At 36.2% G+C, this 17,183-nt stretch overlaps 1 non-coding gene across 1 annotated transcript; it reads right to left on the bottom strand.

The window, feature by feature from the left end:
• Window positions 1-3,606: 3,606 nt before the first annotated feature.
• Window positions 3,607-3,714, bottom strand: LOC115802069 (U6 spliceosomal RNA). The gene has a single exon (XR_004022448.1). It is a non-coding gene; the product is annotated as a U6 spliceosomal RNA (small nuclear RNA).
• Between the last annotated feature and the right edge of the window lie 13,469 nt (window positions 3,715-17,183).

The following is a 17,183-nucleotide window of genomic DNA, read 5'->3' on the forward strand; positions in this document are numbered from 1 at the left end:
AATATTTTTACTATATGCTCATCTGTATTCCCTGAAGTTTCTAAAATGCATACATATTATTTATAATAAAAAGTCAATTTTTACAAAAGTGCTTAAATGCTCAAACTTCTCTGTCCAATTAATCGGCATTGACTCAGCCATTTACTTGTTACAAAATATTTATTGAGCACTTACTACATGCTGAGTACTTTGCTAAGCACTGAGTTACAACCATGAACATGCAAGAGAAGTCAGCTGAGCCAGAATGTCCTATGCATTTTAGGCTTAAGTGAAGCCCACAGTAGCAACAGAAGCAACATGATTTAATCAGGAAGCATAATTGTATATAAAACCAGTGTTTAACATAACATGAGGGATAAGTGATCAAACTTTTCTCTGTAGGGATCTTACAAATAAAGTTGGGCAAGATTAAGATTAATAATTGTTAAAAATTATTTAGTGTTCTTAAATGGAATATTCTTTACATGTTTTCTTTGGAATTACCTGTCCATTATTTAATGTTTATGTTCAAGAATTTTAGAACAAACACTTATGTTTATCAAAAATAATATGTGCTAAAATATTTATATCGGGCAAGCCATAACCATGGCGTGTATCTACTCTTCAGAACACTCACTGTGGCTATGATGGAGGTTCCACATTATACCTCTTTATGACCTTTTATGTCCATAGCAGTCAAAACACCTGTGAGGAACTTAAAATCTTCATGAGTGATGAGGTCACAAATCAAAATAATGTCCCAATTGAAAATGGAAACAAATTTAATTCATAATGCTCAAAAACTAGGTAGGAGATAGATGTGAGGAGGAACTTTGAATGAATCAAATTAAGTATGGAATGTTCAGAATGTTTAAAATAACTGATAGGTGGAGGAGCAATACATAATTGATAATTAGTTAATAATTATTGTTAATTGGATAAAAATTCTTAAAGCTCCTCTTGTTTTACAGTGGGACTTGATGTTGAGTTCTGATACTTCATCTTACAAAAGTTAAAATTGCAATTAAATATGAGATTTAAATTTTCTTTCAACACTGCAAATGGAATCTAATGAGTTCATAATTTTTCCATCACACTGGAGCTCTCTCTTTCCCAGTATTTTTCAAGCTTAGCAGATAAGGAACATGAATGAGAAAATCTAAGTTTTATTTGGTTATAAAGGTTTATTGACCAACTGGAATTTTAGAAAGTATTTTTCCACTTGGAAAATGACACAACATATTTTCAAATTTATATTATGCAAGGCAAACCACCATCTTCCATGTTTTGAAGCAGGTAGAGACATAGCAAAGGAAATGTAGAAAGAATGTGAACAACAGATATTATGGTGTATGCCTTATAGGGTGCTTCTAGGACTATTGCTACTACACAGTATTTTTTAAATGCCAGTTAGGTGCTAATTGTGGGCTATGTCATTTAACTGAAAATGTTATGAGATAGGTACCATTTTATTCCCATTCAGATATGAAGAGAGTAAGGCAGAGAGATATTAAGTAGCTTGCTCAGGGTCAGCCAGCTAGTGAATGATGGAGCCCAGAATTTCAGCCCAAACAGTTTGAACCTAGGCTTTTTAGCTGCTACTTGGTACCACTTCTTTCCAAGGACTTATACTCTTCAATGGCCCTGTGGTTTTAGGTCGTGACAAGCCACAGGCTGATGTGATGCCACTGAGACTAACTGATCCTTGAGCCCTCTGACTTTAACCCTCCTTGCACTGGCACCAACAGGTGCAGCTTTTAGCTTATCTGAGCACCTAAAGTAATTGTTCGAGATTTTGGCTGTTTGCTGGGAGAATCATTGAAAGGGTAGAATCTTGCCTTGCTTGTTAAAGCACTTTACACATGTGAAAAGACTTGGTGGAAAAAAGGACTCAGTTGGAAAAAGGACAATTTCTGAGTTTGCATGGCATTACATAGACCAGAACAATTTCTGATTTTTTTAAATTCAACATTTAAAAACTGAATTGAATCAATAATTTTACTTTGCTAAACAAAACACAAATTTATTTGGGGCAATTAATATGAAATTACAGATTACCTCAAATGTTCATCCTCTGCTTAAATGAATACCATCCACATTTGCCAAGTTTTTTTTTCTTATGTAAACTCATTTTTTTCTAAATACAAGCATTAGTGATTTAACTAACTCTTAAAAAGCACGTCTTTTTCCAGATTATAGAGTCTTATTGTTGTATTAAATGTCTCAGCTTGTAAGCTTTGACCACACAATAAACATAGTACCACATGATATTAAAATTTAATTAGCCAATTCAATATTCATAATTCACAGTCACCATAGGCAACATCTTACACATTCTGAAACGTTTTAGTTTATAGGGAAATTTTTTAAATGCCCAGTACCTTTTGCAAAACTCAGTTGAACATTTCCCTGCAGTTTTGCATTATTGATTGATAAAAATGAACCACCTCAAGAGAATTGAAAGATAACATATCCTTTATTTTACCTTTAATCTTTCATCAAAAGAATCTACATATTACTTTCATAGCACTAAATTTTATATATGATAAGGTCTATTAAAGAAACATGCACTAAATATTCCAATTTCAGAAAGAAGGGCAAAAAAATGTAAGCTGTGTCTCTGGTTCATTGAATGAAGTGTCAGGCATCTCATGCAGCACAGTGAGCAAATTATTATTTCTGAATTGTACATCAACCCAAATCTCCTAAAAGCTCTTTCTTACACCAGCTGCTAAATGATTAATAGTGTTGCATTGATAATTTTCACAAAAGACACTGCTGAATAAGAGAACAGTGTGTCCAAGAAAATGAGTTTGAGGTTCAGGGAAACAAAACACTTTTTCATAGTTTTAAAAGAAACATAGTATTGAGTTATACAGACTATCAGTTTCTCCCAGTAAATAAGCATGTGCCAACCCCAACTTTCTTCACTAGGACATGGCTTAGGAAGTTTATTTTCAGTACTCGGCATATATATTAATATTACATATTAATATAAATTAATATAAAATTATATATTGTATATATTTTTTTCAATATTTTATATGCTGAGTATTGAAAAATAGATATTTGTATGCGCACACATACATATGTGATCTTGACTATGTATGTTAGACTGATGGTTTTAATACAGATATCGTTAATAAAAATATTTTCTTTTGAAACTTTACTAGTGATTTGCTTTATGGCTTTTAATGTGTCAACTTTCCATCTCTCCTACTCTTAGCAAGACTGTCTGTTTGTGGTTGGAAACCATGGACTTTTAAGGCATAAAAAACTGGACATGAAACAGAGCTTCACCACTTAGTTGGGTGATCCTAAGGAATTTACTTACCTCCTTTTTATTTATTTATTTTTTTAAATTAATTTTTATTAGAGTATAGTTGCTTTACAATGTTGTGTTCGTTTCTGCTGTACAGCAAAATGAATCAGCTACACATACACATATATACCCTCTTATTTGGATTTCCTTCCCATTTAGGTCACCACAGAGCATTGAGTAGAGTTCCCTGTGCTATACAGTAGGTTCTCATTAGTAATCTATTTCATACATAGTATCAGTCATGTATATATGTCAATCACAATCTCCCAATTCATGCCACCCCCCTTCCCCCTTGGTATCGATACTAAAATATGGAACACTTCCATGAATTTGCATGTCATTCTTGCGCAGGGGCCATGCTAATCTTCTATGTATTGGTCCAATTTTAGTATATGTGCTGCTGAAGTGAGTACTACTTACCTCCTTTTTAAACTGTGAATGGTCAGCTTCCTAAACTGAGAAATGACAAAAATTATACCAACCTCATTAGATTGAAAGAGGATGAAATCAAGTCTACATGTTTTGCAGTCAGTGATGTAAAATGAAATCACATTTTCTGTAATTCTCCAATTCTAATGGCTCTCTAGCCAACATCTTCTCTAAGAAATTTGCACTTTCAAAAATTTCTTTGGCTCAGATAATACAGAGAATCTCATGTTGTATGTACATTTGCCATTGTAATCCACAACAAACATATTAGCAAATCAAACCTGTTAGAAAATATTTGCATAACATATATCTGATAAAGGACTTTTATCCAAAATATACAAAGGATGTTTAAATCTCAACACTAAGAAAACAAACACAATTTCTTAAGTGTGCTAAAGGTCTGAAGACACCTCACTGAAGAAGATATACCAGTCACTTGCCCTTGGGCACTAAGAAACCACTACACACCTATTAGAATAACTAATATCCCCATAACTGACAGTAACAGTTGCTGGCAGATGCCTATAAAATCTGATAGTATGCTAGTGCTAAGAAAGAAACAACAACAGATAAGTAATTCAGTATAAGGCAGGTAAGGTATTCAATCCCAGCCAAATGCAAGAAAGAGTGGCAAAACAAAGTTTGGGAATGGGAAGAATAAGTAGAAAGCTTGCCCCCGCCAGGTATGACAGTGTACACAGGAAGACGGTGATCAGCACTGTGGAAGCCATCAGAAGCTGGAATAGGCTCAGAGGAAATAACTTTCTGATCATCAGATTTCAAACCCATGAAATGTTTAGAGGAAGGATGGAAAGGAACTTGGCGTGTATCAAGCACTTACTTGTTAATTTGCAAAATCATACTATGAGGAAGGTTATGTTTCCATTTAAAACAGGTCAGAAATGGCACTGGTAATAATTAGACAATCTAGAATTTGAGCCAAGCTGCCAATGACTTTATGACTATCAAGCCAAAACACTGATGATCACACTGACATTCGATGAAATTCTTCTGGTATCCAAGTATGATGGGGTAAGTGTCCTAAGAGCTATTACTAAAATTCTTCCTAATAAGGGGTGTGCCTTTGTTTAAAAACGGAACTTAAGGAACCATTTAGGGAGAAGGTGGGACCTGAGGTTCAGCTGAAATGAGGCTGTAGATGAGAGAGCTAAAGTGGGTCTGGGGTAAGGAGTGGTCAAGAAGAAGGCAGGGAAATTGGAAAAGTGGAAAAGAATGATGGAGGAAAAGAGAAGGTGAAGTCATGTGACAGGCGGATGGTGCCTCGTTACTGAAATAGCCAAGAGACTTTTAAAACCAGGAATATCTTACTTTGATTTTGTAATTGTTTATATTGCTGCCATGTCCTTCATCTTTTCAAACCTTTGCCAAATCCATCTACTCAAATGCCTTTGTGTGAGTGGTTTGTTTGGCAAAATTTAATAAAAGGTGTTGGGTTTCACATTTAGATCAACATGGTATGAACCAGGGACCACACAACAAAAATGGAAAAACGACCTTTAAAACGAACAAAGGCAGCAACCAGAACTAGAGAGCAGAAAGAAAGCATATGCCCTCTAGGAAGTCACAAAAATGTTCATAAAGACATTGTGATCTTCAAGAGTGGAAGGTGGATTTTGAGGATTAGAGAGATGCTGACAACCAAGTAGCCCAAGTGATTTGGAGAAATCATGAGTGAACATCCTTGAGGAGGACTTTAAATACCAGATTTATTCCTTAGTAGTAAATCAGAACATTACTATTTTTGAATCACAATTCTTTCTCCTCCACCCAGCAAACTGTCATGTTGAGTTTCTTTATCAGTGTCTGTATGTTGATATCACTCCTAAGCAAGTTTAGGAATTGCCTACAGAATAAGCCAATGAAACATGTTCCTCGTGTAGTCTATATCTCAAATTAAACAGTGAAGTGTTGTTATATATAGAGATGTTGCTATAGAAATGTATAGTTGAAAATGTGCTTCCTGACAGTAATGAAATTGTCTGCTTTTTATTTAAATGTGTTCTGATATGAAAGTAATAATGCACCTTTCAAATAATTCTTTTAAACCTTTCATCAGTTCTTTTCCAGTGATGGCACACCTTTGGAGTTATTAAAACTTTAGCTTTACTTGTCAAACCCAGACAAGTATTGTATCCTCTAAAAACAGAATTGAATCATTGTGTAAAGACAGCAATGCCATCAGAGTGGTGGTGTTTGAAAGTGAACCTGTCATGAATTCTAAGTGTGGCTCAAATAAAATCATTCTCTGCTTATGTCAAACCAGGACTCAGATAGCAAGAATACTTAACTATGTTCAATGGGGCTTAATGTTTTGTCAGTCATTTATCTGCACATTGAAAATATCCTGTCAAGCAGAGGTAGACTTTTACTAAAATGAATTACAAACCTCCAAAGGGAAAGTGCCCCATTGCCCAGCTGTAAAGTATCCACAGAGACCCAAGAGATTGTTTGTTTTCCTTCATTTTTTAACCAATGGAAACTGTAGTACCCAGAAATGCTCTTCATTATAGTAAATATTTAATAGATTTATTTTTCCAAGGTTAGTTTTCGAAGGATGTGTTTATAACTGGTGTTTAGTGTTTAATAATTAGAAATAAGAAGTATAATAAAGCGCCATCTATTGGGAATGCAAACAACCAACAGACTCAGGTAAATGGTGCTTTAGACATTTTTAATAGGCTGAAAAAAGTTAACCTGTCATTTCAAGAATTTACAGGAAAATTGAACTAAAAATGAGTTTCAAGTGAAGACTGGATATGTCTGTTTACTGATTATAATAAAGTAAGAAATCATCGAGGACATCAACAAAGGACACAGAGGCCACTACGGAATAGAAAACTATGTGAAAAGAGTAAGGGAAAGGTGATGGACATATATTCTTTTTTTTTTTTTCTTTTTTTTGCGGTACGCGGGCCTCTCACTGTTGTGGTCCCTCCCATTGCGGAGCACAGGCTCCGGACACGCAGCCTCAGCGGCCATGGCTCACGGGCCCAGCCTTTCCGCGGCGTGTGGAATCTTCCCGGACCGGGGCATGAACCCGTGTCCCCTGCATCGGTAGGCAGACTCTCAACCACTGCGTCACCAGGGAAGCCCGAGATTTATTCTTTGGTATGCATTTTATTATTTGAGACACTGTAACTGGAAAGGTAAGAGATGAAACTAGCCAGAGGGAGGGCTATGTACATAATTATAAATCTAATCAGAGCGTTAAGGGAGCAAAGGTGAGTTCAGGAGGTGCTGTGGGTAAAAGAATTGTCATTCCATGGATCTCAGAAAATTGTGCTGGGCATGGTAGGTGCTCAGTACACTGACTAAATGAATTCTGAACTTTAGATGAAGGTGACACTGGATATCTGCAGTTGACCCATGCATACGGATGACAGAATACGATAATATGGACTTTGGTCTCTGGAAGACTTTGGTTTAAACTCTAGTTTTGCATTTTTAACCATGTGAACTCTGTGCCTTGACTTAATTAACTTTGGTTTTCCTTAAGTGTAAAAGAAGGATAGATAACAATAGGAGAAGCTATAAAAGGCTGCTGAGAGGATTGATTAGGTTAGTATATGAAAAACATTCAGCAAAGTAATTCGCAATAGTAACCTCTCAAGCAATGGAAGCTTAAAAAGGATTGATGATCTAAATTGTGACTTTAAAAAAAAATTTATATTGAAGTTATTTTAGACCTACAGAAGACTGTGTACAAAGAAAAATAGTACACAGATGTTTCCATATACTAGGGGTCTGTAGACTTTGTCTGTAAAGGGTCAGATAGTAAATATTGTAGGCTTTGTGAGTGAGATGCCTCTATCACAGTTATTCAATTCTGCCCCTGTAGGGTGAAAGCAGCCCTAGACAATAGGTAACACAATGGGCACAGATCCGTTCTAATGAAATTTTACAAAAACTGGTGATGGGCTAGATTTGGCCCATAGTTCGCAGTTTGCCAAGCCTAAACTAAGCTATAGACTTTATTCAGATACCCCCAGTTTTGGCACCAATTCAGATACCCCTAGTTTGGGCACCAATGTCCTTTTTCTGTTCCAGGATCCAACCTGGGATATCACATGGTCATTTCTCCTTGATCTTCTCCAATCTGTGATTGATAGTTACTTGTTGTTTACTTTTCTTCATGGACTTGACACTTCTGAAGAGTACAGCCATTTTGTAGAATGTCCCTTAATTTAGTTTTTCTTATATTGTTTAATGATTATACTGAGGTTATGAAATTTTGGAAGAGTACCAAAGAGGTGACATTCCCTTCTCATGGCATCGTACTGGTGTATATGATATCAGCTTGACTTATTATTGATGCTGTTAACTTTGACCAGTGGTTAAGGTGTTGTCTGCCAGTTTTCTCCAATGTAAAAAGTATTGTTTACCCTTCTAAACTCTATTTATTACAAACAAATCACTAAGTCTGGCCCCCTTAAGAGGAGCGGAAACTAAGCTCCACATTTTGGAGGGAGGACTATTGCTATAGACTGAATATTTGTGTCCTCCTAAAATTCATATGTTAAAACCTAAACCCCAATATGAAGATATTAGGAGGTGGGGCCTTCGGGAGGTTATGAGGGTGATGCCCTCATCAGTAGGATTAGTGATCTTTTAGAGACCTCAGAGAGCTCCCTTCTGCCAAGTCACAACTCAAAAAGGAAGGGTGGTGGTCTGGGAGGGGAGGCCTTCTCTGATGTTCCGCTTAAACCTCATTCTTAGGCAGTAACTGTGAAGCTGTGCCTAGATGTTTTGCTTTCACCATTATTCCTGTTCCTTCTCCAGCTGTAATGATGGGTCTAGCACGTACTCTTGCCCTTTTCCCAGAGGTGGAGTATTTTTTTTTATTCCCCTCCTCATTTTTCTTCTCCCTTCTGCAAAAATCCGGTGCTCCAATGCAACAGTTTTTTTCTGTTCTTCCCTGTGCATATCAACGCTTTTGCTCCATAGATGAAATAGAAAACATGGATCTGGGTGGCCTTTTGTCAGTGACTGCTATTCCCCTCATCCAGTCAGAACCACAGAGAACTGTTCTCAGGACTCTTTATGATCTTCTGTGTGAGCATTTGATGGCTGTCATGGAGAAAAAGCCTACAAAGGGATATAAACTACCTATCCTGTGGCCCCCAAAGGCTTCGCACTCACACTAGCCCATATGTGGCTTTTAACAACGCCTTCAAAAGAATGTTAGCTCCATGTTCTTTCTGGTCAGTGTGGATTTTTGGCAGCATCTACCCAAGTAATCAAATTCCAGGGTCCCATTTTTCCCTCTCTCACCATTTTTTGGAGGTAGTTGTTTGCTCTGAAAATTCTTTAATTTGCAGTTAGTCCATCATTTTTCTTGTTATAAGGGTGGGAGCAATGTCCTTTCCAGCTCTCTACATCTTTGAGGTCTCAGCTGACATTTTAAAAGATCCTTTAAATATATTCAAGGATATTGCTAAGATTAGAGTCTTTATTCAGCTCAAAGAGCATCATGATTTGCAGTGATGCCACAGATATGGAAATAGGTGAGTCCTTATGTTAGCAAGATATAGATTGGCAAGAACTATGATATGAGTATATAAGGATGATTAAAAAATTCAAAATTTAATCACAAATGCTACAACAGATGTTTTGCAAATGTTAATGGCTTAGCTGTTCTGACGCTAAAACGTACTTTATAAAATAAAAGTGAACAACACAGGGAATGAATTTCATTAGAGTTACATCAACAGTTCTATAAGAAAAAAAAAAAAAACCTATAGCATGGCATTTACAAGTAGCGTCACTCTACAAGTTGACAAGAAAAAACATCCAGAGTGTGGACTTGGCACTCAGGAAAAAAATGGCTGAGAAATCCCAGAAGAATGTGAAGAGAGTTCAAACAACAACCTCCAAACACCCTTCAAGGCACAGCCAGAGAAGAATCTCACTCTAATTGTCACTTTCACAGAAAGTCTGGATGCACATATGCTTACAAGGTAAACCCAATAGTCATTTACATCTCAGCTTTGTATAAGCCAATGAACAATATTACAAAAATATTTACAGATAGAAAATGCTACACAGACCTCACAGAAAAATAACTATTATATATAAATACAAGTGCCTCCAAAGGAGCAGGGATATTGTTAACTTGTACTCTGTGCACTTTTATCACTGTAGATTTGCAAGTTTGGGCCAGGAACTAGAGATCAGTGTTGCTCTACATAATAGTGAGAAAGTCATAAGGAGAAGTGATGGGAAGGTCAGCAGAAGAGCAAGGAAGTTGGCAGTCAGCCCGGGTGCTACCTGGATAGGAACAGCTACAGTGGTCTCTAAGTGGAAAATAAACTGTGTGATTTTAAGTTATTGTGAGGTGAGCAAGCTGACCCTTTAGTAAAGCTTTAGTAAAAAAGCTGCTTCATGTAATTTCCTTCTATCTGTGGTGCTTTGGAGTGTTCTGATCCCAATGTAGAAGATGTTTCCACATTTGGATCAACCCCAGGGCAAAGATAAAGGACTTTGTCCCGAAGTAGGAATTAGTCAAAAGGGACTTAAAGAATTTGAAAAAGAACAGATACATGTATACGTATAACTGAATCGCTTTGCTGTACACCTGAAACTAACACAACATTGTTAATCAACTATACTCCAATATAAAATAAAAATTAAAAAAAAAACGAATGAGTCCCTTTATCTCTTCCCACCCCCATTCTATGACACAGAACTCAGCAAAGACTTGAAAGGGATTTTGGATTTTCACAGTTCCTGAAATGAGGCAGTCTCCACGCCCCCTGTGTCTGCCAGCAGCCATGTATCTCCCTATGTGTCTCATTCTTTGTAACACTGGAGTCCCATTGCCCCCTTCTTCCCAGCATATATCACTCATCTGGGAAATTAGGAGAATGTACTTGGTGATTTTGTTTATGATAATTCCAGTGAAGAAAAGAATCCACTTGCTCCTCCATCCTTGCAGCTTCAAACACATGAACCACAAAGCCCCCAAAGGGAGCACAATGACCCAGGACCTATAGAACAAAATGTTTCATGAAAAGTCATCACAGCAATCCACTGGTACTGGTTCCTGGCATTATTTACAACACACAGTTCTTTGTAAGGATCTCATGTTTTCCTAAAGCTAACCCAGTAAAATGTGCTATAAAATCTTCAGGGAACTTAGGTATTTGACTCTAAACCCCAAACGCTACCCACCAACCACAGCTGTCTACTCCTCACTTTATCATCTCAGCCAGAACTACCCTCCTACAAGTACACAGCATTATCAGTCATGAGCACTGGTATATTTTCAACATGCTCGTTAGCTGTATAGAAAAAAATTGAAAAAGTTCCTTGAGAAAGAAAGAACACTTTCTCTTAAACATGAAGTGTTTAGCTAGTTGCCTAAAAAACATGAAAATAAGGACTTTGAGCCATGTGATTCAACACTGAAAATACTTATGGATACTGACAGACCATCAACTTTAAGTATTAAACTTCACATTTTCTCTAATTGTAAACAACTAGAAGACAGTGTTAACAGTGCCCCTCAAAAATTTCGGAACAGAACAAAACGTATTAAAACTGTATAACAATATTTCACTGTTATCTCTCTGTGGTGAGTTACTTGTGATTTTTACTCCACAAACTTTTTTTTTGGTATTTGTCCAGTTCTCTCCAAGTTGTGTGAATTTAATCTGTGAACTAAAGAAACTAAGAAAAATTTGGTTTTTCCACTATTAGATTCTTTGTGGCAGATGTTTATATTCTATAGTTAGAAGGGTTTTTCTCCCACACAGCTTAACTGTTCTATAATTTTAAAAATGAAATGTTATTTTAAAAATAGCCAAGAAACTATTAAATATGTAGAGGGGTACACTGTCTTAGGTAAGCCAGAAAGGTCACAAGCTTGGAAGCAAAAATCAATGTATTGAGCTTCCCTGGTGGCACAGTGGTTGAGAGCCCGCCTGCCAATGCAGGGGACACAGGTTCGTGCTCCGGTCCGGGAGGATCCCACATGCCACAGAGCGGCTGAGGCTGCGCATCTGGAGCCTGTGCTCCGCAACGGGAGAGGCCACAACAGTGAGAGGCCCGCGTACCGCCAAAAAAAAAAAAAAAAAAAAAAAAAATCGATGTATTTTAAAGTAGGATCTTTTAAAAAGGCCAAAATTATCACTTTAGAAAAAGCAGGTAGTCAATTTTCTTCATTTTACAAATAGAAAACTAACACTGTAAAGGCAAAATGACTTTCCCCAAATTACAAATGGAGTGGGATGCCCAGAAACAGAACTTAGGTCTTTCCCTCTGTCCTGTCCATGATTTTTACCTTACCACAGAAATTTTAACTACTTAGTACAAAATGACATGTGGTCTTTCCTAAAGGTACCTGATGCCAGCATCTTCTCCATTTGTTCATCTTAACGAGGGTCAAGTTTAGAGAATTACAAAATAAGCTTATAAAGTTGAAATCCTGGCTCCTCCCACACTATTAAATTCCATCATCATACATAAGCAAATGGGAAATATCATTCTATTTTGGCCAAACAAGGATGTCATTTGTCATGCATTGAGAAATAAATGTATATATATATATATATTTTTTTTTTGGCTGTGTTGGGTCTTTGTTGCTGTGCGTGGGTTTTCTTTAGTTGTGGCGAACGGGATCTACTCTTCACTGCGGTGCATGGACTTCTCATTGTTGTGGCTTCTCTTGTTGCGGAGCACGGGCTCTAGCACACGGGCTCAGTGGTTGTAGCTCGTGGGCTCTAGAGCACAGGCTCAGTAGTTGTGGTGCCCAGGCTTAGTTGCTCCATGGCATGTGGGATCTTCCCGGACCAGGGCTCGAACCTGTGTCCCCTGCATTGGCAGGCGGATTCTTAACCACTGTGCCACCAGGGAAGCCCCAGTAAATGTATATTTTGACAGCTGGCTCCAGATTCCTAGAGAGAAATATCTTTGCTTAGGAAATACCTTGATAGAACTCTCAGGAGGGAAACACCAAAACCTGAGCGTATGTTCTTCATGGAAATAGCAGAGTGAAAAAAATAAAACAAACAAAACACCTAAATTCTAGGGCTCTATGTAGCCATTTAACAGAAATTTGGAATTGGGGGAAGAGCTGTGGATAAGGAAGAAATTAGTCCAAATTGTATAGGAGGATATTGGACAATGTGGGTATAAATGAGAATGTTGATGATGGAGTCTCTAAGATCTTTTGGAAACAGTAATGCTTAATTTAATTTATTTTTTTGATAACAAGATAAATGCACAAATAAAGTTTCTAGGCAAATGGGTATCATGAGAAAGTATATATATGTGGCTTATATAATTTATGCCTGAAGCAGAAAAAGAATAGCAGCTCTAGGAGGAAAAAAATAGGTAAGACTGAATTCCATGGGAACAAAAGCTTGGTAGGAAAAGACGAGAAGTTACAGAACTCTAACGTGCAAGTACATCTCCTTCAAGCAGCCCTGACACATTAAGAGAAACATTGGCCTCATCATTTTTGTGATAGAAGTTTAACTCAATTTGCGTTTAATTCTTAAGAAATGTCATGACCCCAGTTGGCATCTGGGTTATACTGATATGAATCGTAAGTGTAAAAATAAAAATGCAAACCTAACACCAGACAATTCTTGTCTCTCACTTTTATTGTCACCATGTATTTGGTGCTTGTCAAAATCAGGGGTGACGCTTATCTCGAGGCAAGGCTTAATTCACTTTAGTTTAGTTTGCTTGTTTGTTTTGGTGATATGTAATGAAGCTAAAATGTTTAGGAAAATTATTTAGATCACACCTAATGACATTTACAAAGCAAACTTGATGGCAATTAAAGAGATATATTTAACTTCAGGGTAATGAAAAAATTAAATGTAAAATATTAAAATTAAAGAAAATGGCAATAGTGAGCAGAAGAATTAGAAAAAATTATATCATCCGTTCAAAAATGCATTAACCAGGACTTCCCTGGTGGCACAGTTGTTAAGAATCCGCCTGCCAGTGGAGGGGTCACAGGTTCAAGCCCTGGTCCGGGAAGATCCCACATGCTCTGGAGCAACTAAGGCCGTGCGCCACAACTACTGAGCCTGCACTCTAGAGCCAGCGACCCACAACCACTGAGCCTGTGTCTGAAGCCCACACGCCTAGAGCCCGTGCTCTGCAACAAGAGAAACCACTGCAATGAGAAACCTGCACACCACAATGAAGAACAGCCGCCACTCACTGCTACTAGAGAAAGCCCGCACGCGGCAATGAAGACCCAACGCAGCCAAAAATAAAATATATATTAATTAATTTAAAAAATACATTAACCAAAGGAAGAAAACATATATAACTTTGACTATTATGAAAAAAATAAAATGAAATGGAATCTAACAGGTGGCAGATAAGGAGTAATGCCAACATTATACAGATTATTATATCAATCACACAACAAACAGGATTCAAATAGTTAAATGGACAAAGAACATTAAAGGTTATTCAAAAGAAGAGGAAATCCAATTTTAAGTAAATATTTAAGAAAATTTATAACCATATGTTGACCAAAATAATTAAAGTTGAAATACGATGTTTAATACCTGATAAGTTGATGAAAGTAACTTCTTTAGTGATAATATTTCATGCTAACCAGGATGTCAGTTCATCACCAGGATGTGACCAAACTTGGTTATATTTGCAATGCACAATGTGAAAAAAACCTTACATTGGTACTTTTTTGGGAAACAAAATGACACTATTTATCCAGAATCACAACAAAGTGTTTACCCTTTGACCTAATAATTCTAAGGAAATCATAATTTTAAAAAATTTTTGTTGTATATATTTTTTTTAATATTTAGATTGCATGTATAAGTGATAGCATAGAAGATACATGTTTCTCTGTCTGACTTATTTAAGTGAGCATAATACTGTCTAGGTCCAACCATGTTGTTGCAAATGGGGGAATTTTATTCTTTTTTATGGCTGGTATTCCATTGTGTGTGTTATCTATGTTATCACTTATATGTGGACTCTAAAACATAAAATAAATGAGTTTATGTAACAAAACAGAAACAGACTCAGAGGTACAGGGAGCAAACTGGTGGTTACCAGTGGGGAGAGGGAAGGGGGAGGGGCAAGAAAAGGGAATGAGATTAAGAGACATAAACTACTATGTATAAAATAGATAATCAACAAGGATATATACTGTACAGCACAGGGAAATATAGCCATTTTTTGTAATAACTTTCAATGGAATCTAATCTATAAAAATACTGAATCACTAAGTTGTACACCTGAAACTGTAAATCAACTATACTTCAATTTAAGAAAACCAACAACAAACAAAAAATAAATTTAGGTTAGATGTCACATTAAAAAAAAAAAAACCTACTAAAAATTAAAAAAATAAGGACGAAGTAAATTATGAAATAGATCAATGAAGTGCCATATAACAATTTTAAATGTTGAAAATAATGACATTTTAACATATCATTTTAGGTAAAAAATACAGAATGGAAAATAAAATCTAAGGTCAGCATACACATGCATATATGCATACATATGTGTGTATATACATATATACATGTATGTATATATATTCAAGTAACATGGGGAAACATGGTAAGATTAAAGCAGTTTTTTGAATTAGGTGAAATATATAGAGAATTTTTTTCTACTCTCTTTATTGTTGTTATAATAGTCATACGAGAAATGAAGTGTTTTTAGGGCAGAAGAGGACATGTTGAATAAGGCTCATATATATCCCCTGCTTTCCTAAGTTATGTCATTTCACTGTTGACATATCCCATATCCTCATTAATTAAAAGAAATATGAAAGCTATATTCCTTGCTCCAAATTTTTATTTTCTTTACCTAATATAGAAAACTCATTCTAAGCAATAACAATTTCTTGGAAGGAAGTTGTCTCCCAGCAATAGTGAGATATACTGCCCTAATTAGGCATTAACACCAACACTGGAAATGAAATCATTTATTCTAAGGTGAATTTAGACATGCCCTGATATTACCAACTCACTTTTTTGGGTTATGAATGCTAACAGATTTTCTAATATTTCACTTATTTATTTATTGAGGTTCTATTATTTGCACCCAGCAAATTGAGTTCCAGGTGTTTCACATTTTTCCCCATACCGTATTATCTGACTGTTTCATTTTAGTCATTCCGGTGGGTTTGTACCACATTGTGGTGCCAGGTGTTATTTTAGGTGCTTTATTGGTAATACCTATTTCATCTCTAATAAACCCATATGGAAACTGAGGCACTAATAAGCATCCCACTAGCGTTGGAATGTGAGGTGTCAGACTGCAGGATCTGGGCTCGTGACATTTGTGGTGAGACTGCTTCTACAAACACCATGCCAATTCTCCACTTGGTAATTCTGCAGGCTATTGCACCAGCATGGTTGTTTTAGTGAGGGAGGTTAAAATCAATCATTCTTTTCCCATTAGCTCCAAATATTAATAAACTGATGTTGCATTTTCTCCCTTTAACCTATGACATTCATACAGCTGTCTTTTGAGCACTAAGAAATCAGCGTCCAAGCTGAAATATCAGTTAACATGACTGATGAAGCAGAGAGGAATTCTAGAGCTGTCAGCCAACTATAATTATATACAATTTAAAGTTTTAAATCATAACTGTGTGATGAATGCCTCACTTAACACACCTAAAAATACGTTTGTGGTCAGGCTGAAAGTTTAACCAGTCCTTATGGCATACTGATTTACTCTTTCAGCTGTTCTCCATAGAATGTCTCAAGGTTGCAAATGGTTTTCTTAGTAGCAATGTACATAAATGAAGTCAATAACTCCTTCCCTTGACTTCTTGCTGACTTTTCTTTTTTCATTAAATAAAACAGACTGCTTAAAAATTCCAAATTTTATGATGAATTGTATTAGATACATTTTCCTTTTAACCTTTAAATATCTTCTAACTGTTAATGACTTGTTACCTTTTTTCTGTCATTTAAATGAGCCTACCATACCAGATAGTAGTTGGAGTCTAAGGAACATATTTTTATTCAAGTTTCTAGAGGTTAAAAATTAATTTCATATCTAATTTATAATCTAGAGACAGAGCAAAATGTAACAATTTATTTTGCAATTTTTTTTTGAATTTTGGTTGGCAGGGTCGGGGGTGGGAAGAGGTAGCATTCAAGAATGCACAGTTCTTTAAATGTATTTAAGCAAAAGTAAGGGGAAGGGAGGTATGGAAGAAGGGAATTACAAGGGAAAAAGATTAATTTGGGAAAGAAAAACATTTTCATTAAGGCTTAAAACTCATGTATCAAAAACACTGCAGTGTTTTAACTGCACATTATTCTGAGTGCACATATATTAATAGCATTTTTCTAGTGTAAACAATAAACATTTGTGGAAAGTTTATCTTTATTGCACAGTACTGTGACTCCTTTCAAGACTTAGTCATTAAAAACTATGATCTTGTACATGGGCTCGAATGGACATCTTCATGGGC

The sequence above is a fragment of the Delphinapterus leucas genome, chromosome 12 (genome assembly GCF_059928025.1).
Source record: "Delphinapterus leucas isolate spDelLeu-1000000601 "Yukka" chromosome 12, BTC_Dleu_Yukka2, whole genome shotgun sequence".
In the NCBI taxonomy this organism is placed as follows: domain Eukaryota; kingdom Metazoa; phylum Chordata; class Mammalia; order Artiodactyla; family Monodontidae; genus Delphinapterus; species Delphinapterus leucas.